General features: G+C 46.7%; 1 protein-coding gene across 10 annotated transcripts in view; it reads right to left on the minus strand.

Moving 5' to 3' along the window:
* MYBL2 (MYB proto-oncogene like 2) overlaps window positions 1-22,973 on the minus strand; it is a 154,161-nt gene that overhangs the window by 83,022 nt on the left and 48,166 nt on the right. For 9 of the 10 annotated variants that reach the window (XM_085242039.1, XM_085242038.1, XM_085242042.1 and 6 more), the window contains one exon: window positions 22,450-22,554. The exons of the other annotated variant lie outside the window; for it this stretch is intronic. The gene's annotated coding sequence lies outside the window, so the exon portion shown is untranslated. The remainder of the gene's footprint in view (window positions 1-22,449; window positions 22,555-22,973) is intronic. 10 annotated transcript variants of the gene reach the window in all.

The raw sequence follows: 22,973 nt of genomic DNA on the forward strand, positions 1-22,973 counted from the left end.
GCAGAGCCCAGAAGACATGTATGAGCTGCTGTGGCTTAACCTCATCTTCTGATGAATACAGTTAACCACTGTTCAGGGCTGATGATGGGCCTGCCTTGCCACAGCATCTCTTGGAGGCTGCAGGTAGGGGCTGTGGTGAGATTGGTGAAGTAGAGACTGATGATGGGAACAAAGCTGTGCCCACAGAACCTGCCCTGAAGTAACTAAATCCTTGAACACTAACACTGCAGTAAAAGAACTGCTTTGGGTCACAATAAAACAAACACTGCAGCTCTGCTTCTGCCTCTAGTTTCTAAGAGGGATGCATGCATCCATGCAGTTGTGTGCTGCAATGGTGCTGGCTGGGAAGCGCCTGTGACCTTCATCCAGGGATTGAAATGTGTCCATGGAGACTGCCAGGCTGCCAAGAAAACTGCCATTTGTCATCCTTAACCCCACATCTTTTCTTCTCTTTGGGGTTTCTCATCCATCTCCCCACCACAGACACCATTTGTCAGGGGTGCCTGGCCCCATGTCGTGCCGCTTCAGCAGGGCCAGGGAGATCTGCACTACAATGCAAGCTGCTCTCTGCCTTCACCCTCCCAGCACAGAAGGATGCTTTAGGATATAATCACACTTCTATCTGTAGGGCCCCTGTTGAATTCATTCTCATTAGATGCAGATCTTTCCAGGGGCATTTATCATTTACTGGAGCTAAGCTGCTGCTCTGCCTGTTGCCAGGAGAGCACAGGAAAGCAGAGCAGGTAGGGAGCCATGGCACAGGGACTGCTACAGTGCCCAGAGGAAACCAGAACTGTGCCCCAGAGGACGCTCCCTGCTGTGCCATGGCTGCTGCAGCCTCCCTCTGTGGGACCAGCCTGGGGATGGAGCCAGCATCTTCCTGTGGCCAGAAGGAAACCCTCACATAAGATAACCCTAACAAAAACACAAAACCCCCAACCATCATCCACGTGGCCTCCAGCATGCCTATACCCCCCTCTGCCCAGAGCAGCTCAGCCACGTTCCTGCAGCCTGGGCATCACACCCACTCCTTTCTGCGCTGATTTAAATGGTGCACTCTCACTTAACAAGGCATCCATGGGCTCTTTAGGACTGAAACAGCTCGGAGCTGCTTCCAGCAGTGAAACTCCAGCAGAGGTGTCCCTTGGGGACATCCCATGGGGAGCAAGGAGGGAGCTGTGCTTAGTCACCAATCCGCTGCCTCCCAAGGGCACAGGATTCACTCCAGACACAATTTAAAAAGTAGTTCTTTTAAGTCTGAATTTTTCCCTAGCTGGGTTGTTGTGTTTTGTTCCATTATATTTAAGGCAAGGGGGAAAAAAGGAAAAAAAAAAAAAAAAAAAAAAAGGTATTAATTACATGCTGCCAAGATCTTTGGAGAAAAATTCAATATTATCTTTTACCGCAAAGCAGGAATGAATCAAGGCTCCATTCCAAATCCAACAGCAGCCCTGACTGTGACGTGCCAAGGAAAATAATAACTTCCAGCACATACTAATTGTCTTGTTAACATGGATTATGCAGCCAGCCAAATAAATGTCATTCATGCTTTTATGAGGATGAGCATAAATCTGAAAATCAGAAACGCACAGTATTTTATTTTAATCTTTTCTTTTCTCCCATTCCGCATGCGTAGCCTAAATATATTTACATTTCTAATCCACACAAACAAAGCAAAACTCTGCTGGAGACTATGGAAGCCTCCCCGGGGTCCCAGGCTGCAGGTGAACAGGTCTTTTTGAGGCGCCTTGAAACCAGTTTGTATTTTCTTGGCACCTCAGAGTGGTTTTGAAATCAGGATGATTTACAGCCCACGTAATTTGCACAAAGTCGCCTGCACAGCATCACCTTCCCTGCAGGGTGCCAGCAGCACAGTGCTGGGAATGGAGCCCAGCACTCCTGGGCAGCTACCAGACCCTCATGGAGGGAGGGAGGGTCACACATGGAGGTACAACACGGACTAACACGGCTCTCTGACAAACTGCACTCATCCATGTCACTTCTGTAGCTATTGCAATTCAGCATTTGCCTCTCCCCTCTGCAAATCGGAAGCAGCTGCCATGGGATGCACAGCACAGCTGGCATCTGACCTCCCCAGCACTGCATCTCCCGACACAGCCTGTCCTTGGGCTGCCTTTATACATAGGTTGCTCTGAAAGTAATGCCTCCTTTTATTCCCATGGAAACTACAACCAGTACAAGTAGTAAATTACATTATTTGATAAAGCAAATTCTCAGCTATAAACCAATATTTTTCATCATAGTCACCACCATGAGCTGTGTCTTTTTGCCAGTGTGGAACAAGAACCTGCATGCCACGCTCACATAGATCTACTCCAGCGGAGGTGACAACTGTCACTTCTGAAATACCCCAAGTGCCCCATGCAGGAGGATGGAGGCAGCCTGGGCTGCAAGGAAGCAGCTGAGGGAATGATTGCTGCACAGCTCTGAGGTCCCATTGCACTTCACACCAATAAATCTGAACCCACCGTAACAAACCTTCACTGACACCGTCAGCCAGAGCCATCCGTGGGGCAGCCAGATTGACACAGCAATTCCAGCAAAGCTTATGGACAGGCACAATTAAAATGAGCACTTTAGTTTCAATTAACTCTTCTCCCCAGCAGCACAGGCTGGGAAAGGACTCTTAATAGATCTCTTCCACTGCAGTGCACAAACTCTATTGCTGCTCCTCCACTGATTATTGAAAGTTAGCAGAGTGCAGCCGTTCCCTCACATCTTCATGGTGATTTGCAGATCTGCCTGTTATTAGCCGGTCATTTTGCCAACACGGAGTCTAAGCAGGAGGCAGCAGGAGCATTTTGCAGGATGTTCATCCACCCCAGCCTCCACGGGCTGGTTTTTGGAGTGGGCTCACCCAGCTGCCACAGCTGTGCCCAACATTGAGCTGCACTGACATACACTGCATCCTCTGTGATTAAACCACAGGAGCGTGCATCCTCCTGTCACCTCGGGCTGATTAGGAACAAGGCCAGGAATCACCTCGGATAGATTTTCTTTCTCAGACAGAGAGATATCCCGGTGGTTTAAGCTTCTCTTTCTTTAGCTTGCAAAATCCTTCCCCAGGAGGGCAGGCGGGTGTCAGCCGTGCTGCAGGACTTCCACACCTGGGCTCCTGACCAGGGAAAGGAGTTCCTTAAGGTTTGTGTAGGTGGGAAGGTCAGCCCCCAGCACACCTCAGCACTGGGAGCAGGGCTGATCTGGGCTCTTGCACTGGCTGTATGTGGAGGCTTTGGAAGAAATTCTGGCTTCGGCAGCCAGCAAAGAAAAGAGCATCAAGGAGAGCAGAGCTGAGCCTTCCTTCCCCATCTGAAAACCCTACATGAGAAGCAAAGCACTCTTTTTAACAGAAATTGTTAACCTCTGGGATGGCTGACCTGGAGATGTCCAAGATTCTCTAATCCTGCACATTTCAAATCAATCCTGACAGACTTTCTAAAAAACCTATTATAAAAATAGACAATATCACACGATTTTTTTCCCGTGAGAAATGGCAGCTCCCAATGGTTTCTTCATTTCCTTTACCTCCAATTTATCCTTGGCTACGAGAAAATGGAGTGTCCTGTGAGTGAGGCTCCAAGATCAGAACTAGTCTGCTCAGAGACCACGTCAGATCCCAGCACAGACTTCCCATGTCCTTCAAGCTCACCTTAAAACCCACCAATTTTCAGTAAGAGATCTTGAACAGGAAGGATTAAAGAACTGCAAGATTTTCTTTCTCCATTAAAATTTCTTCAATTATTTCCTTCTTGTCCTGCTGCATATGGCCTTGCCCCTTCTCGATTCTTTTTCCTATCAATATCCACCTTAATTTAGGTAACTACCATGGTCCCTAGGCACTAGGGAACACTATAAACATCCGATCCCACCTTTACCTTAGTGGAAAAAAAGCCAGGAAAATCACCAAGTCCCACCTTATGGAAAACTCCCAAGAATATTTTCTGACATCCCCAAGACATGAGTTCATGCTGTGGATTTTCTCTTTGTTAAGCCCACAGAAGAGCCTCCCCACCTGCCCAGCTATTTCTCCAGAGCCTTTCAGAAATATATTACCTTCCCAAGCTCTTGCCTGTCAAATTGCAATGAAATTGGCCAGTTGTTCAGAAGATGACAAGAACAGCCTGACAGGCAGACACAGGCATTTAGCATTTACGCAGCTTTTGTTCTCCCTGCTAACGAAGCCTACCAAAGAAAAACAACCAACAAACACAATGCAGACACCTCCCTGCTTCCAGCCAGCCTGGGGATGCCAGGAGCAACAGCTCCAGGCAGCAACACCTGGTCAGAGCCTGAGAGCTCAGATCAGCCCTCACAAGGTGTAGTCCCAAATCAGAGGGAAACACAGAAGACTTTGGACCAGAAGCAAAGCCTTTTCAGTCTGCATTCTGATCTGGATCAAAATTAGATCTTGTACTGCTTTGTATCTGATCCCCATATCCTGTCTCCAACTGCCCTCTGGGTGTTTTTGGGAAGGCGTCCCACAGCAGAGCTCAGGGCAGCAATGGGACTGTGAGCAGCAGGTAGCCATGGCCAGACCCCTCCATAAACATCTTGCATTGCTCCCAAAGCAAGGGGAACAAAGCACGAGTTGGGGAAAAGAGAGGAATTCCTCTTCGAGTGGAGGAAGCGAAATTAAGGGCAACCTGATGTGGTCAAATCACACCTCCTCTCCCCCACAGAAATCCCAATGCTCATTCACCAAATTGCCGAGATACCTTTGGTGATACATTGGTTTCTTTCCTCTGGAACACCCACCTGTAGTCAGAGGAAATTCCAGCACTAACCCTACTCTGCATCCCATCATCCAAGGTTTCTCAATGTTTGCCCTTCCAAGAAAGGTCAGCATCCTGCAGGCTGCCTGCTCCCCTCTGCCCTCAGAAACCTGCCCCCAAAGCCTCTCTCTTATTTTAGAAATCAAACTTAATAACAGGTGTTCCCCCCACCTCGGGCTGGATCTATATCTCATTTTTCTCCAAGGGTTTTGATACATTGGATGATAAAAGAGAGAGATCTTGTCTCTTTTTTTTTTTTTCTAACTTGAAAGAAATAATTTCACTAGATGGCTGCAGTGAACATGCTGCAATAACGAGAAGCTTTTCCAGAAGGGTAAATTACTTAGCAGTGGTACCAACTGGGAGCAATGCTGGTTTACAACATCAGATGTAATCTTTCAGCAACACGGGGGGGAAATGCTTTCAGAAAGATGCTTTGAGTCATCGGCCACTCTGGTGTTGCATCCAATTACATTGCTTGCAGTTTGGATCCAGCGGACACAGCCAGAGGAGAAATCAACAGCCGCAACGACTGGATCTGACTGCAGAACATGAGCTCTAACTGGGCTCCTGGCTGCAGGTGAGGCCAGGGATAACAAAATCTCCTCCTGTAAGGCTTTGGCTCAACAGAGGGTCCCCCTCGCAAGCAGCTGATGCTTGCACCCGCCATCCCCTTGGGTCCTGCCACTTACATCATGAACTGCCTCATAGATTATTCCTCCTCTTCCTACTCCATTGTTCTCTCACCTGCCAATGTTATCTATTGCCTCGTCTAGCTGTCTCTTGCCCTGATTTTTCCAGGAGATTTCCCCAGCTCCAGACCTACTGGAGGGTGGCAGGCATTGTGTTTGTCAGCTGCAAATCCTCCCCATGTGTCTGTGAGCGCATAGCAGCATAGCCAGCCAGGGGCACCCTTCCCTGGGTGCACGACACACCATGCACATAGATGGCATTGCCAGGGGGTTGTCATCTGTGGTGTTAAGATATCAAACGGAAGACCCACGGAATGGATTGGTGGGTCTCTGAGTTGTGCAGATCAGATGTGAAAGCACAGCACTGTATGAACCACAGTGAAGAAAATTAACTCTTTCTCACCCCAAACCAGGGCAGCTGACTTGCACATAGCACTGGAAACTGCAGGAGCATTCCCAGCCCTGCCTCTAGCTCACAGAATCATTAAGGTTGGAAAAGACACTACTGGAAAAGACACTAAGATCCCCAAGTCCAACCCCAATCCATCCCACCATGCCCACTGACCACGTCCCTCAGTGCCACATCTCCACGGGTCTTGAACAGCCCCAGGGACACTGAATCCCCCCCTCCCTGGGCAGCTGTGCCACTGCATCACCCCTCTTTCTGAGAAGAAACATGTCCTAATATGAAGCCTGAATCTCCACTGGCACAACTCGAGGTCATCACCTCTCATCCTATTGCTCATACCTGGGAGCAGAGCCCAACCCCAAATTGCCACCACCTCCATTCAGACAGCTGCAGACAGCAATAAGGTCTCCCCTGAGCCTCATCTTCTCCAGACTGAGCCATCCCAGTTCCCTCAGTCGCTCCCCATAAGATCCCATAGTGCTCCAGACCCTTTACAGCTCCGTTATCCTTCTCTGGACACGTTCCTTACAGAGCACTCAGGGAACCCAAAAATGGAGATTTTGGTCTTGAGCCTGTTCCTGATTTTGGAAGCTCTTGCTTGTGTAGTTACATAATGGAGCAACCTGTGTGGGAATCAGTTGCATAACAGTCATTTCTTTCTTTTCTGCCAATTACTACGATACATTTGCAAAAACATTTTTCCAATATTCAGCCAGTCTAACAGGTGACTGAATAATATACACCAACTACATCATTTGCAATATTTTCCTGTCAGTCATCAACTAATATATTCAGAGATGAATTCCCTTTTTCCAGGCCAGCCTTAAGTCAAATTTAGTGACTGAAAACAACATTAGCCTTATTGACTCTTTTATCAGTATCCTATTTGTTGGTGGGCAGAGACATCCCAGCTTCTCATGAATAATAAATAAGGCTGATCACACTTTATAATCACGACAATCAAGGGGAGAGCAGAGCAGTGGCAGCGATTTCCATGGGCAAGGTGGGCAGTGATGAGGTCTGAGACCTTTATCCCCTGTGGCTGAGTTTAGATCTGGATCTGAGCTTCACAACAGATCCTCCCATTCTCAACCAGCCCAAGCTGCCAGCAGGGCCCCAGCCACACGCATGCATTCAAACCACAGCAGGCTCCCATGGCAATACTCCCCCTATCCCACAGGCTGTCTACAGAGCACTGAATTCACAACTCCTAAATAAACCACCACGAACCCCAGTGGTTTGCAGCCCCAGACTGTGCTATGGTCAAACCTTTCGTCAGGGCAGTGGGATACAGGATCACAGAATAGCTGGGTTGGAAGGGACCTTCCATCCCCAACAGCCACAGCACTTTCATCTGCCTTCAGCACTTACAATCTTCTGCACCCTGTGCACTGTGTCCTTCCCTTGCAAGGCAGATGCACATCAGCCTACATAAAGCTTTGAAGAACAGAGGCAAATCATTTACCTTTGGCTCCTGACCAGTACCATTTAATTTCCTAGCTCCTTATTGTAATCACCCTCTACACAATTTCAATCAAATCATATCCATCAATTTGACCAGCCCAAAGCTTAACGATGGGAAAACTTTCGTGTGTGTTCCCAAATGCAGTAAATAATAGCAAACTGCAGCTTGCATAACTTATCTGACCCATGCTCGCTCTTCATTAATAATCTTCTGATCCAGAAGTGACTCACTGCATAAATTCATCTCAGGGAAAAACTCTCTGGGGCAGGTAAAGCTGTCACACAAATCCTCATGTGAAAGTAAACTTAAAATGGGAGGCTCATTCACTTTAAAATACAGGCAAGAGAAGAAGTCGTATCTCCAACATACATCTCTGCTTCCCCTTATATAGCTGGCGTGGAGTTCCCTCTTCACACCTAAGCCATGTGTACTTTTACATTTTGATAGGCAGCTTGATAGACCCACGTAAGAAAAAGAGCTCCTCAATCCCAGGTCCTGCACCCACCCAAACACAAGGTTTTTGCAGCAGGAGCACAGGCTGTGCCAATGGCTTCCACCAGCTCTCCAAGCAGGCACGTTGTGCTGGCAGTGCGTCCGTGCACCACTCAAGCACAGGGACGACAAACTCACAGCATCATTATCCAGATAATGGCAACTTAAGGCAAAAGAAGTCTCATCTGGGACAGATTTCTTGGGAAGAAGAGGGGATGTGCAGAGTCTGACCCACAACATCTCTAGGCAACCTGTGCCAGTGCCTCACAATTCCCAATGTAAAAGACTTTCTTATATCCGAACTAATCATCTCTCATCCTATTGCTGTTACCTGGGAGAAGAGGCTGATCTTCACCTCACCACCACCATCTCCTTTCAGGGAGCTGAAGATCCACCCACTGACAATTCAGGGTCAGACACTAAGCTGGACTTGGAGATGCTCTCCTAAGTTTTTCCACCCTATTAACGCCAAGCTGGGGGAGGGAATGGAACACATGAAGAATCACATACTGCTTACACCTATAGCTGCCCTTGGTACCAGGAGAGAGACATCCTCACTGGGTGTGCTATGTCACATAAATCACACTAAAGAGGCCCAAGCAGTGTTACACTGCAGTGTAGACATGGCCCTGGGACATGAGGATGCATCCCAGAGGACTGCTGTCATCTCTGTCCTTTCCAATGGCCCCACAGGCTTTGACAAGCACAGGGTGCAGAGGTGAAAACAGACCTGATCTGCATTTGGATGCGCTCCTCTCCTCCCAAGGCTGCAAATCACCATCCAAGCCATGCTATGAGAACAGCCATAGAAGAGCAGCTACAGATGACAGCCAGACCCCACTTCGTACAGCCCATGAGCATGGGTGACCAACATACAGCCCATCAGTGTGGGCTGAGCCTCAACTCTGCTTTGTGTCTGAGAAATACTGGCAAGCTGGACAGGACGCTGGCACCTCTACTGGAGATGATGCTCCTCGAGGTCAGACCAGCACCAGCAGAGAAATCAGGGCACTGAGCAGTGCAACAGCCTCAGGTCCCAGCTGTGCCTGCAGCCCTGCTGCTGCCACCAGCACAGAGCTGATCGGGCTCTGCAGGAGCACAGCAACCCACTGCCAGCAACAGGGAGTGCTGCTGCTTTACGTGTAATGAGAAAGCCGGGAATAGCAAGGAAGAGGAGAGATTATTAGATAATAAATTATCAATGTACCAAAATCTACTCTGTACATATTTTTCCCCCCTTACAGCTTCCCTAATGTCCTGGGAAAGTGACAATTACACAATTTAAGGAGGTTACTTTTATTAAAATCCTTTTTTTATGACTTTGCTTTTAATATACAGCTGAGATAAAGCATCTGATTAGAGGAAGGTCGCAAAATAAAATATTTAACGCTCACGGAAGGAGCAATTTGTCCTTCCCCCACACGCAACAGCAGCGAGGCAGGCAGTGAAGGCTGACAAGCAATTAATGAGCTGCATTCACTGTCACACACCGCACGTGCCAACAGCACCCAGGCTTGAGGCAGGCTTGGTGGTTCCCATAGGCTGAGAGCTGAACGCTCCCACCTGGAAACCTCCATGTGTTCTGCCCCACATTTCCCCCCCTCACTTTCCTTCGATGGTGGCAAGACCCAAGAGCCTCACAGTGAAGATGAATGGGGAGCAATGTGTGTTTTTATGAGACGGAGTGCTCTTGCGTGGCCAGAGGTAAGAGGCCAGCACACTGTACAATGGCCTTGTCAAGCCACTTGGATTAATTTAATAATAATGGCTTCCAAATGCTCCTATGTGGCAGCCAGTGAATCCTTCCTAAATGCTGCTTGTGGTGTGCTGTGAAGCAGAGAAAAAAGTGCATGGATTGTTAACTGCACCACAGGTGAGAAATAATAGCACCACGCTCTCAGAGCCATGTGCAAACACTGCCTAATTGCTGCTTGTTAACACCTCTATGAGCCAGGCACATATTTCTATCGCCCACAACCATAAAAATAAAAAGGGATTGGTGTCCCGAGGGAATTAAAAGTAATTCAATTCTCTTAGCATCAAATCCCTGTAGCATCCCACCTGGAATTGGAAGAGCCCAAGCAGGCAGCGTCGCAGCCCATGTTGCAGCAGGATGGAGATGGGGAGAGTACTTGCATGGGGTGGATGAAGTCACCCCATGGGGTCTGAGCTCCCACCTGGGAACTGTGAGCTCTCCCCTGGCATGGCTGGGTCAGCAAACGTGCTGCCAGCTGACACTGCAAAGGGCTGATGGAGCCCTGGGCAGTCTGACCTATTGGTTGCACGTGGCAGAGGGTTGGAACTAAATAATCTCTAAGGTCTCTCCCAACCTAAACCATTCTATGATTCTATGAAACAAAACCTCACTGTGAGCCAAGGGGCCCTGTAAGGCTCAGCCTGGTAGAATTAGCAGGCTGAATGATGCTGCAAATCACTTTTGAGTTGCAGAGGTAATATAGTGGCAGGAATGGAGACAATCATCATACTTGAAACACCAGGGCACGTGTTTTAATTTCAAAGGGCTGAAAATAAAACGTCATCTCACAGCCATGTTTTCTGGTCAGCATTTGACTTGTTAACTCCTGCTGCGAGCACAGGTAAAGAGCCCTGAGTGCTGTGAGCTGCTGCCAGATATGACCTCCACTGTGCCTAGGCTAGAAATGCATGGCCATCACATCCCAAAGCAGAACAAAAGTCATCGGTGGGGGAGAAGAAAACCTTGGGGGGACTGGAGTTATGTGTAGCTAAGGAAAAATGCATTAGCTCTGCCCAAGGAGAAAGAAGGATTGTGGTACTGAGGGACTCAGTTAGTGGGCATGGTGGGATGGGTTGATGGTTGGACTTGATGATCTCAGTCATCTTTTCCAGCCTTGAGGACTCTATGATTAGACCATTTGGCTGAAGACAATCACACTTGGAAATAACATGGACACTTGGCCATATATCTCCAAGCCCTATTGCCACCGCTGGAGTTGCTCAGAGCACTGCTTTTTAACAGGGCCACGAAGAGCTCCTTGCGTGCCTTGAAGGGGCATTAAAAAAGTATTTTCACATAATAATCAGACTTAATCTCTAAGTTTTGTTGAAGTCACTTTTCCAGGGCCTTGGGCAAAAATCAATCTTAAAAGCGTTATGAAGCTGTACTGTTGTACTTAGATAATTTATTATTCCATAACTGTCTTAATCTAATTACAGATCATATCTAGGATTTGCTTCAACATCTATTTATTTTTCTACTTTTGCTTGCAAACATTCACAAAGAAATGACATTGTAAGTGGAGGAGATGGGAACCATGCTGTGCTCTTCCTGCCACTCTCCCATACTCTCAGTTAACAAAGACCAGGAAACAAGAGAAGAGCAGCAACAAACAAAATTTCCTCCTTTCATAGTAGGACTGAGCAGTTCCCAGCACAAAGCCTCCCTCCAGCCATGCCAACCACAGCCAGCTCTGCTGCCCTGGTACACAAAGCCATCTTCCCAAAGGGCCATCCATCCTAAAGGCTCCCAGCAATCAAGGCAGGATTCTCTTACCCATTTAATTGCCTCAACTGAGCCAGGGCCTTTGGTTTCATTTAGGTCCACTCCCTCATAAGGGAATTAACCAGCTTCTGTCTGCTCCACGCAGCACCCACTGCACATGAGCTCTCCTCCAACCGAGAAAGTCCAAACCAACAGAGCCATTTGCAGAACTTTAGAAGCCATAGGAAAACCTTCTCAAGTTCAACCTACAGGGAGAAACCAAACCAAATGCATCCAGACAGCAGCACTTCCCAGGGGGCCATCACATCCCAGCCTTCCCTTTGAGAATCCATGTGGTTTGCACTGCCGCCAGGCAATGCACTGAGCCTGACATCATTTGCCATGGCCTGCAGCACGGGGACGCTGCTTGTCCCAGCACTGCACAAATCAATCACTGCACACCTGGGGACAGACCCATCTGAACTCGGTATCTCATCCTCTCCACACCCTGGTGAAATGCTGTTGACAGTAGATGATTCATTTGTTTAAAGGAGCCTGTAATAAACACCTAAGATGCAAAAAGTGCTAATAGAAATAAATAGCAATCTCACGGCATGTGTTAACATTAAATCACTGAGGCAGCATGAAAACAAACTTAGCCCCTTATTTTGTTCCACAGTGACCCCACCCGCATTTATTTTCTTCTTCTGCTAGAAGTTGTTAGCATGTAAGGGATACAAAGATCAATTCCATCCAGGCAGCTGCCTGCAAAGATTCAGGAAGAGCCAAACGATGCCAGCAAAAGCTGGGGAAGGAGCTGCATGTTTAGGAAGGGATCCAGGCCTGCTTGCTCCACCTGCAAGCACAGCTGGGGGCAGGAAGACAAATCACCTTTTGAGGCTTTTTAAGGCAATGACATGGACTGTTTGGGCAGGGCACAGCTGGCTCCTGGCCAAAGCCATGGCTTGGTTTGGGAAGGTTTTGCAGACTTCTTCGGAACAGTGGTGTTTTCTAAGAACAGGTCTGAGAGACTGAGTTGGCCTTTTTGAAAACAGTAATTCAGGTTTCTTCCTGCTTATTGTTTTCAGAAGCAAAATTGCTCTGGAGGGCAAAAACTACACAGCAGCTGCTTCTGAACCCCCAGGTCAGGGCAATCAGTGAAGAAAATCAACATCAGAAAACTCAACACAGGCTTCATCTGAGGAAAGCGAGTGTCTTCTTGTGGGCGTGCAGCCTTGAAAGCCTTTCCTCTCACATCACGAGCAGATTTTAAAACCAACAACAACAACAAAACAAGCAAAGCACTCCTGGGAGGGCAGCCTTCCTGTGGCAGAAGATCACCCACTACCATCGTGCATTGCTCTCCCCCTCTTGCACAAGGCATGCACAGCAAGCAAGGCTCAGCAGTGTTTTCTTGCAGCTCTTGGATGCCACCCTTGGGTGCTCGGAAGAAGGCATCGAGCCTTTGCTTTCACTCCACTTCTCCCCTGCCTGCCCAGCAGGAAGCTCACTAGGGCTCTTCACATTTTCCAACCTCAACACCTTTTGCAGTTTTAGAGCAGATACATGCCATATCTGCATGTCTTTTGTGCATCTTTGGAGGTACAATGCGGTTGAACGCACATCACCAGGTTTCCTCTCCCCACCATCCCTGGGCAAGGAGAGACTTCAAGAAGAGAAAGAAATGAGGCTCAGGAAGAGCACAGCAGCAGGAAAATCTGCTGCATTGCTGAGTTTGCCCATGTCCCTATGGCACATCCTTCTTCAGACCCCTGCTCTCTCTATGAAGAAGGACGTGTCCCTTTTTCTATATTGACTGTCAGTATGGTATTATCTGAGTAATCATGAAAAATGAAACCATAATTCATCTGCTTTGTGCAAAGGCCTTTGGCCTCTTCTTGGCTCACAGCTGAATTGAAATCTGCTGGGGCCGTGGAGCTGTATGGCACCAGAGAAATGAATGGTACTGCTATGGAGGTATTGCTCCATTCCCTGAAGAACTCAGGAGCTACGGCTTATAACAACAGCCCTTGGTCCTCTTAGTTTGCAAGAGAACACCCAGACCGTGCCCAAACTGATAGTGCTGCAGACTGGAAGCAGCCTCGGTCATATGAGAAAGCAGAAATCTGTAGCAAAGGCTCTTTGTCCATTTTACAATCACCTTTGACTACATAACTTAGTTCTGGCTCTGTGGGCACTGCTATCAAGGCACTCATAGCATCTCATGCAATTTTTATCAAAAGAATACCTAAATCCACACATTCATAACTTGGAAGTGTCCTTTTTCGTGAATGCCCTTCAGATGAGCTCCCATCTATCCTTAACTAAGCACGCACATTAAACTAACCACCACTGAACTACTTTTCCCAGTGCTGACTTCGGTAAACAATCAATAATGCTGATACAAGGAATGGAGCTTGACCCAAATCCCCTACAAATAAGGGAAGTTCTCTCTTCAAGTGTTTAAGGACTTGCACATCAGCTCCCCAGCCCGAGCTGTGTCTGTTAACCAATGGACATCCCCACCTGTGCTCCTTCCAGCAAAATTCACCCGCCCCTCTCAGATGTTTGCACCCAGCTTTGTGGGGCAGAGATTTCCCCGCGGGCAGGATGTTGCTGTGCAGGCTGAAACCATGAGAAGTTGTCCGAAAATCTGCTGTGAAAGCGGAGCTGACTGGTGAGTAATCACTACGCTTCCCTTTGCCATGGGAGTCACATTAATTATCACCAAACGAGAAAGGGCTTTATCCAGCCCTCCTCTGAGTCACTCAGAAAAAAAAAAAAGAAAACTTATTAGCTTCTATTTTCTTCACTGCCTTTCTTCCAAATCTCCTAACAGCAGAAACCCAGATCGAAAAATATGACACACTCCAATTTCCCTTGATTTAATTTCCTCAAGCTGACTAATTTAATTGCAGTATTTGCCTGGTACCTTCAGCTCTGCCTCCGTACTGTCTTCCTGTGGCTGAAACCCGCTCCCCAGTCCTATTCCCTAAGCTTAAATCTGCACAGATGTTTCCAAATTTGTATTTGTTAGAGACTAATTACCCTAATTCCCCAATGGATGGTTCCACGGGGATCAGATATTCTGTTTGCGATCACAGATGTAACGCACACACATCATGCAGTTATCTGAAAGAGGTCAGTTAATTAGGTATCACAAAAAAGGATAAATTGTTTGAAGTGAAAGGGAGATTAAAAATGAAATCCGGGTGATTTTTTTAATCTTCTATTTGAGATGAGCTTGAAAGGCAGAGCTGGGAGCAGAGGTATGGGCAGAATTAGCATTCCGCTTAGCCACTGAGAACACAGACAACATCAAGGTGAGGCAATATTTTAAAACCCCACAGAACCAAAAAAAGCTTTCAGTGAATTTCACACTTTATCTTTCCCCTTTGTTACAGTTTTCAGCTCAGAAATAAGACAACCTAAAGGCAGCAGTGAAACTGTAACTGAAAAGGACTCAAGGTGAGGTCGTGCACTAAGATAGGTCAGCAGGAGAGGGGCTGGTTTCTTTGTTGTGGGCACCTACTGCCTCTCCCAGCCCCATAAATCAGCTCAGTGCCTTTCACCAAGCAAAAGGCAGCAGGGAACAAACGCAAGAGGATCTGTCCCAGCACACGGAGCTAAGCATCCTCACCAGAGCCCTGATGCTGGTTGCATGGCTACACATTTCTTGCTTTGGGGCTCTAGTTGGTGCTCAGGGCTTCTGGAAGAGAACATACTTCTGGCCTTATAAGAAAAAGTTTGCAGCTGTGTGCTCTGTGGTGCTGCTGCATGGGACCTGGGCCAGTCCCACCCTCACTGGTCTCAGTTGTCCGAGTATTAATAAGAACAATTCATCAAAGGTCTTTAGGAGTCTGGCTGCAATACAAATTGAAATTTCTTTCCACTGATCACCCAATCCTGATGAGGACACCACTGCACCAAGGAGATTAGGATTCTCTATTTATTCAGCTTGGCTTCTGAATACAATCAAGAAGCTGGACATTACTCAGAAGTACATTCATTATTGTTCTGCTGACAGAGCAGCCAACCTGCAAGCTCAGGACGGGTCCTGTGAAACCTTTCAGCAGCCACGCTCAGACCCAAACCTTTCCAACCCTGCATCACTGTAACACAGCCCACACCCATAGCTCAGTGCCATTCACAAGACTATGCACACATTCATCTCTGCATCTCTATTATCATGTAACCTCCAGGATGCTTCCCTGAATGCCAAGCTTTAAAAGCTGGACACTGCTGCAATGCAGCCAGCATCAGCTGGAGGGCTCAGTGATGCCACCAGGTCACCCCAATGGCTTCCAGTGCAAACCCTCTCCATGATTGTATTGAGGCTACAGGAAAAGCAAAAGGAAGGAAGGGTGTACACACAGAAATAACCCTTCCCACCTGCAGCTCTTGGTTGATGTCCTGCGTAGAGCTGGCCATCGCCCACAGAGTCGGGATTTTTGTTCTAGGTGTAAATTCAGAATCTTTTTACTTTCCTTTGTTAAATGGTGAAATACCATTCCAAAGGGAAGAAAAGAAATCTCGTGTCAACTGACGTGTTTCTCTTCAGTTTGGTCTCTTAACTACTCCTCCCTCTTGCTTTTCTGTATTTTGAAATAAAAGGTTATTTCAAACTAAAAATATCAAAACCTGTCATTCGAATCCAGTCAACTTCCAAATACTGCCTTTTTTTCCCTCTGAGAACTTAAATTGTCAAATCAATACAATTACTGCATGCTGCACATGCAGAAAAGCACGACTTCATCAAACAGTGGAGCAACAGCCTGCTGTGTGGCACAAGGGGCAGGGATGGATGGATCCAGTGGACGTCTGCAAAGCATAGGAACTGTGAAACACAGATGTAAAGAAAAACGCTCCTTTCTGTCAATTGCCATTAAGAAATAACAAAACGACACGGCAGCACTTCGTCTCAAGTTTTCTGAGAAAAACTTCATTTCAGAATTGTGGAGTTTCCATTGCCATCTGTCCTACAGCTTTGTGTTCTCCCAGTTTCTGACATGCCCACCATACCTTGTTATTGTGGCTGACAAGTTCTACCATGACAGAATGTATGACTTGAAACATTCTTGGCTTTTTACTTATTTATTTCTAAAACATCCAGGATAGCAGATACCAAATACTTCTCCAGAACAAAACATCTCCTGTTTGTTCCAATGAAGCAAGTTGAAGCAAGCTGACACACTGATCAAAGCGTTGCCTACTTGAGAAATGTCAAACCATTTCACTGCAAACTAAATGGGAAACACTTTGAAACACGGGAAAAATCTGAGGTTTTGTTCAGCAAGCCAGATCCCAGCCATCCCTAATGCAAGTGAGAAAAACATTACCATGATTTGTTTTACAGTATACCATTATCAGTAAAGTCTGCTCTTCACTATTAACATGGTGTCAAAAACGATAGGCCTTTGATATGGTTCCACATCTCATTCTTATCACTAAGTTGGAGAGATATGGATTTAAAGCCCTATTCAGTGAATAACAAAATAGTTGAATAGCCACAGACAGAGGTGAACAGCTCTATGCCCAGGTAGAAGCCTGTGATGGGGAGCGTCCCCCAGGATTGGTGCTATTCAATACCTTTATCAATGACCTCGGTTCTAGATGATGGGATTGAGGGCACCCTCAGCAAGTTTGCTGATGGCACCAAGCTGAGTGGTGCAGCTGATGCCATAGAAGAAAGCGATGTCATCCAAAGGGACTTGGATGGGCTTGAGAAGTGGGTCAGTCTGAACATGATGAGATACAACAAGGCCAAGTTCTAGGTGTTGCACTTGGGTCAGAGCAATCCCAGTCACAAATACAGGCTGAAAGCAGTCACCAAGAGCCCTGCGGAAAAGGACCTGAGGTTCTGGAGGACAAAAGCTGGATGTGAGCCTGCAGAGCACACTTGCAGCCTGAAAGGTCAACTGCATCCTGGGCTGCATCAGCAGGGGGTGGCAGCAGGCAGGGAGGGAATCACAGAATTACAGAATCGTCCCAGTCTACTCTGCCCACCTGCAGTATTGCATCCAGGAGTGGGGACACAGCACAAGAAGGGCCATGAGGACACTCAGAGGGCTGCAGCAGCTCTCCTGTAAAGACAGGCTGAGGGAGTTGTTCAGCCTGGAGAAGAGAAGGCTCTGGGAAGACTTCACTGTGACCTTCCACCATTTGAGGGGAGCTTATTAACAGGAGGGAGAGTGACCTTTCTACATGGTTTAGTAGTGACAGAGCAAGGGGAAATATCTTTTCATTTAAAGATGGGAGATTTAGGTTAGATGTTAGGGAGAAATTCTTTATTCAGAAGGCAATGAGGCCCTGGCACTGCTGCCCAGAGCTGTGGGTTTCCCATCCCTGGAGGTGCTCAAGGCTGGGTTGGATGGGACCCTGGGCAGCCCGAGCTGGGGGTGCAACCAGCCCACAGCAGGGATCAGAGCTCAGTGCTCTTAAAGATCCCTTCCAATCCCAGCCATTCTACAAACAGGTTGTAGAAACTGATTCAATGTGTTAAGGATCATATAAAAGAATAAGACATTCTTGAATTTGTGCAAAAAAAAAAAAAAAATTAGTCAAGTCAGGATATATATTGCTATAGAGCTTGTAAGGAACCTGAATAACAGTAATTACAAAAAATAAGTCATGTTAGTAATAAGACACTGGCAAAGGAAGGAGTTCCTCCGTAACTAAGCAGAGCTCAGCTACCAACTGCCATTGCAAAGACTAATAATGATCCCCTGTGAAAAGTGACTGGTTCACTGTACTGATACTTCCACTGCTGTTGGTGACCCCTGACTACAGGGGTGAAGCAATAATTTGGAAGATATTCATGTAAACTACATGTTTGCAAATCAGCTGGGTCTGCAGAGATTCACTGCCAGGTATTTAGAGGTGGTGGAGACAATCTTGGGGCCGTTAGCACTTATCATTGAAAACTCAGGGACTGCAGTTGGTCCCAGAAGAATGGAGAACAGCAAACATAGCAGGGAATTACAGGCCAGTCAATTTAGCCTCAATTCCCAGAAAAAAATATTGGAACAAATCATCAAAAAAGTGCTTTACAAGCACCTGAATGGTACCTAGGCAGCAAGGAATGGCCAACATGGATTTGTCAGGAACAGATCATGTCAAGTCCATCAGATATTTTTTTCTATGACAAGGCAGCAGGGCTCACAGAGAGGACAGGTAGTACTGTTGGACATATCAGTGTGCACTGGGTAATTATTTGTCCCGGGCCAATATCATCCACTATTTTCACTATTTGACCTGGGGTGATACTAAGTTTGTAGATGATTTTATCTGGGGCAAAGCCATGAGCAAATTGGAGACAATGAGCACACGAACACAACTTAATAAACAAGAGTTCACATCTGAATTGCAGCAGCACGCATCCAGGGTACACATCAATAAAGCCTGTTGAATTACAGGGGGAACAGAGCACCAGAACTGACTGTCCAAGGAGGATGCCAAACTTCCATCCCTGCACCCTGCTGCTGCCCAGCAAATCAAGAAGATGCTCCTTAATTTTTATTTTTTAATAGTTTTTCTAAGGAAAAAAAAAAAAAAGTCTTGAAAGAAGTACCACAGTCATTGCTATCAGTGACTCAAGAAAGTATCAGCTCTGTGAACACACAGTTTAATTCTTTATGGTGTGTTCTGCTACATGGAAAGAACCGTTCTGGCACCTAACGAAGATGGTACTAAACAGAAAATAAAACATGCTTCCATAACGGCCACAATAATCTGAGTGCACTTAAGAAGAAAAGCAGAACATTGACATTTTCTACTCTGCTTTCCAAATAAATAAAGCTTTGGGCCAATAATGATGCACTTGTGATTTGCACAGCGAGTCAAAGACGTCCATTTCCATTTTGCATTGATTTCTCTTAAATATCACCTACAGATTGCGCCCTTGGAGGAACAACAAGGATGTTGATCTCACCCCAAAGGCAGCAGTGCTTGCACAGCCCCAAGAGCAGCATCAACAGAGCCTGCATGCGATGCCAGGCAGAACAGACACAGCTCTGCTGCCCTTCTGAGCCTGTAGGCAGCCCTAAACAAATAACTTCAAGAAATGGTAGCTCCCCATCCATGCACATGCGAGTGGCTCAGCACAGAGCAAGGTAGGGGAGATCTGGGCCCAGGGAAAGAGAAAAGTGCTGCAGTTCATCTCCATTCCCCTCCAGCTTTCCCAGCTCCTCTTATTACAACTGCCTGGAGCTCCTGTAAGGTACAGTTTAGACTCTTGTTGGCTGCGTTGTTTATTAATAATTAACATACCTAGGACAACATATCAGACATTTAAAATAGTGCAATCTCTACATTTTTATAGCATTTCAAAATTGATAGCCTGTTTTAAACACAATGGAAACCCGAACTAGAGTAACAACTGACATACTTCGCTGTTTCATCCATTTTTAATTACCAGGAATACCGGGCCAAGTTTGCAATAATTTTACAAGATTTTTATATGTTGTCACAAGCAACTAAATTATTGATGTGCAACACATTTTATTAAACATAGCATTTCAGGGGCACCAAGTTTGGTGGATGTAATTTTTCTGAGATCGAGTTGTCAGCACAAAACAGCTCCTTATAGAGAGGAAGAATCACAGACTGACCTGGGTTGAAAAGGACCACAATGATCATCCAGTTTCAACCCCCTGCTATGTGCAATGTCTCCAACCACCAGACCAGGCTGCCCAGAGCCACATCCAACCTGGCCTTGAATGCCTCCAAGGATGGGGCATCCACAGCCTCCTTGGGCAACCTGTTCCAAGAAGGGAGGAGAGAGACCGATCCTGCACGGTCGTTGCTATCGCACTGCAATTAGATCTCACCTTTAGACACCATTCACTGCTTCTTCCTTAGGCAGCATTGCCTGCTGCACCCATATGCATTAATACAAGCACAGATACCTTCATTCCTGCAGTCTGAATTCTTCCTCTTTTTTTTTTTTTTTTTTTTTTGCAGTGATAAACAATGCTAAAAGGATGTCTTTATTCACCAAATTGTTTATTTTTTTCTCGTGCCAATCTATTTGTGCCAAAGCTGGAAGAGAATGCAAATGCACAAATCAGCATTTCACAGAGCTTTCTATTAGAAGCTCTTTGTGTGCACGCTAGGTAATAAAAATATTTGTATTAAAACATGCTTCGCATTTAAATCTGATTTATCAAAGAAAAGAAGAATGACATGCACTCGCTTAAATTGAACTGATTGGCCCCAGTTACTGGAAATAAATCTACCAACATGTTAGAGCTAACTGGTATAACCTTCTTGCATCAGAGCTTTTTTGTTTTGTTTTGTTTTTTTAAAACAGAGACTGCAGAAATAAAAACAACTTCCCTGGTTTGGGGAGATAGGCGTTGTTTGGTTCTTATTATGATTTAAAAGAAAAAGAAATCTGGTTGCTTGAAAGCCATCTATTTTTATCTGCTCCACCTCTCGTTGAGGTCTCTTCGCAGACAGAACATAGGTGGAGCTCTCAGGACAAGATAAAACACCTACAGCAGGATGGTTTGGGTGATCACTCAGCACGTTAGACCAGGATCATAGAATCATTAAGGTTGGAAAAGACCACTGAGATCATCTTGTCTCATCCAGTCCAACCATCAGCCCATAGGGACGAGAGCAGACAGCTCCCAGGGGCCAGGCAGCAGCTTATTTGTGCCCAGCCCAGACTGCAGAGAGCCCTGGTGTTGGGTGACAGTCCCACGTTTTATGCTATAACTGTGACCAAAAGCCTTGTTGTGAGCAGACAGACCTGTGCTTTCAAAGCTGAACACAGGTGGCTTCACCTCCCAGGCACCAGGAGATAAAGATTTGCCTTCATCCAAAAGCCAGAACCACTCTGCTGATGCATTATTATAGCATAGGACCAGGAAGAATAATGCCAAATCACTAATGATTTTTCAAGTTCCAGCTTTTTTGTCACCATCCACAGGGTTGAAACCTGAAGCCCTTTGGCCAGATCAACAATTTGCACCCATACCCACACAAAAGAACTTCAAGTCTTCCTTCTGCTCCTCTTCCAGCAGTCACTGGAAGCACATGTGTATGCAGCACTGCAGAAATGCAGGGTGACCTCAGGAATCAGCACTGGTTGTCTTTGAAGAGAAAATTAAGTGGACAGGCCAGCACATCGGTTTGGACATAAGTAGTTAATTTATTAGTGCCCTTTCATGCTACACTCACAAAAGCAGGGCTGGATGGAGCTCAGGCAGAGCCCATGCACAGGACTGGTTAGATGTTAGGAAGCCTGGGCTGGGGACCAAGCCTGCCTAGAAATTAAAAATAATAATTTGTGGTGACTACAGGTGTTCCCTCCCCCACTGCTTGGCTTTGTGCCCACAGCAGCACCAACAGCCCTTGGTGTGAAGGCACCACCTCAACACAAGGAGGAGAGCTCACACAATGTAATTCATGTAGGTGGAAGAAAAACAAGACCACAGCTCAAAACACAGGCTACATCCTCCAAGAGATGGCCAGGAAACAGTCACTAAGTGGGAAATGCAGGCTGCTCTGCACCAGGGACATGCATTTCCCATGACCTTCCCCATCCCTGCTACTTCCACCCTCCAAACACACCGAGGGATTTTCCCTCCATGCTCCCAGCTGCAGGGCACAGGAACAGCATCAAGAAGCCATTCAGTTCCCTGCAGGCCCAAGCAGACCCTAGAATGAAGTAGAAGGAACTGGAGCCTTCCTTGAGATGGGAGGAGAAAAAAAAAAAAAAAGAAAAAAAAAAAGTGTTCATTGCTTTGTAAGGCACAACTGAGCAAGAGGAATTAATGTGTTCCATTTTAAGCAAGCGAATGAAGAATGCACCTCCTGCCTCAGCCCTGCAGGCAGCCACTCCTCCCTGTGACCCTGAGCCCTGCACCTCCTTTATCATACACACATACACCTCCCCCATAGGGAGACAAAAACAACCTGCAGAGGTGCCCAACTGGCATTGCTGCCTGCTCCCAGCCCTGTTCCCCAAGAGATGGGCTGCAGTTCTCCTCCTGGGGGCGAGGAAGGGATCAGCAGAGAGGCTCAGCGAGTGCTGTGCTTTTGTTTGCAAGCAAGCAAGCAGGAGGAGTAGATGATACAGAAGAGCTTAAACCAGTAACGCCAGCAAATGCTCTGTATCAGCTGGTACTCACTGACAGTGCACATCCCGATGTCTTCATCATCAGCTGTTCAGCAGCAGAGCTCTGACATCCCTCTGCAGCACCAGGAGCTGGGATTTGGGCACCAGAGGAAAGTTACTACAAGAGATCAGCACAAAACCCAGGGCTTGAAACACCACCAGGGTCACAACAGACACAAACAGCATCCACTGAAGACATACACATGGAATACCAAGTCCCAGAGCTCTCACTGGGCTGCAGGACACATGTGAGAAGAAAAAAATATCATCCCCATTTGCTTATAAACAGATTGCAGTCTGTGCTCATTGCACAGCTCTGCATCTCTACTCAGCCATAGCACATTCAATGCAAATAAAAGAGGAATAGGCAGCACTGCAGCTAACAGCCTCACTGGGCACTGCTACATGAGCTCTGCTACAGGCTGCTCCTGCATGGCTCCCTTAGCCTGCCCCATCCCTGGTTTTGGAGCTGCAAACAAAAGCCATGCAAATCATTACTGCCCACACCACAGCAACAGCACTGTCCTCCGCTGGGTT

This window comes from Meleagris gallopavo, chromosome 22 (genome assembly GCF_905368555.1).
Source record: "Meleagris gallopavo chromosome 22, MGAL_WU_HG_1.1, whole genome shotgun sequence".
In the NCBI taxonomy this organism is placed as follows: domain Eukaryota; kingdom Metazoa; phylum Chordata; class Aves; order Galliformes; family Phasianidae; genus Meleagris; species Meleagris gallopavo.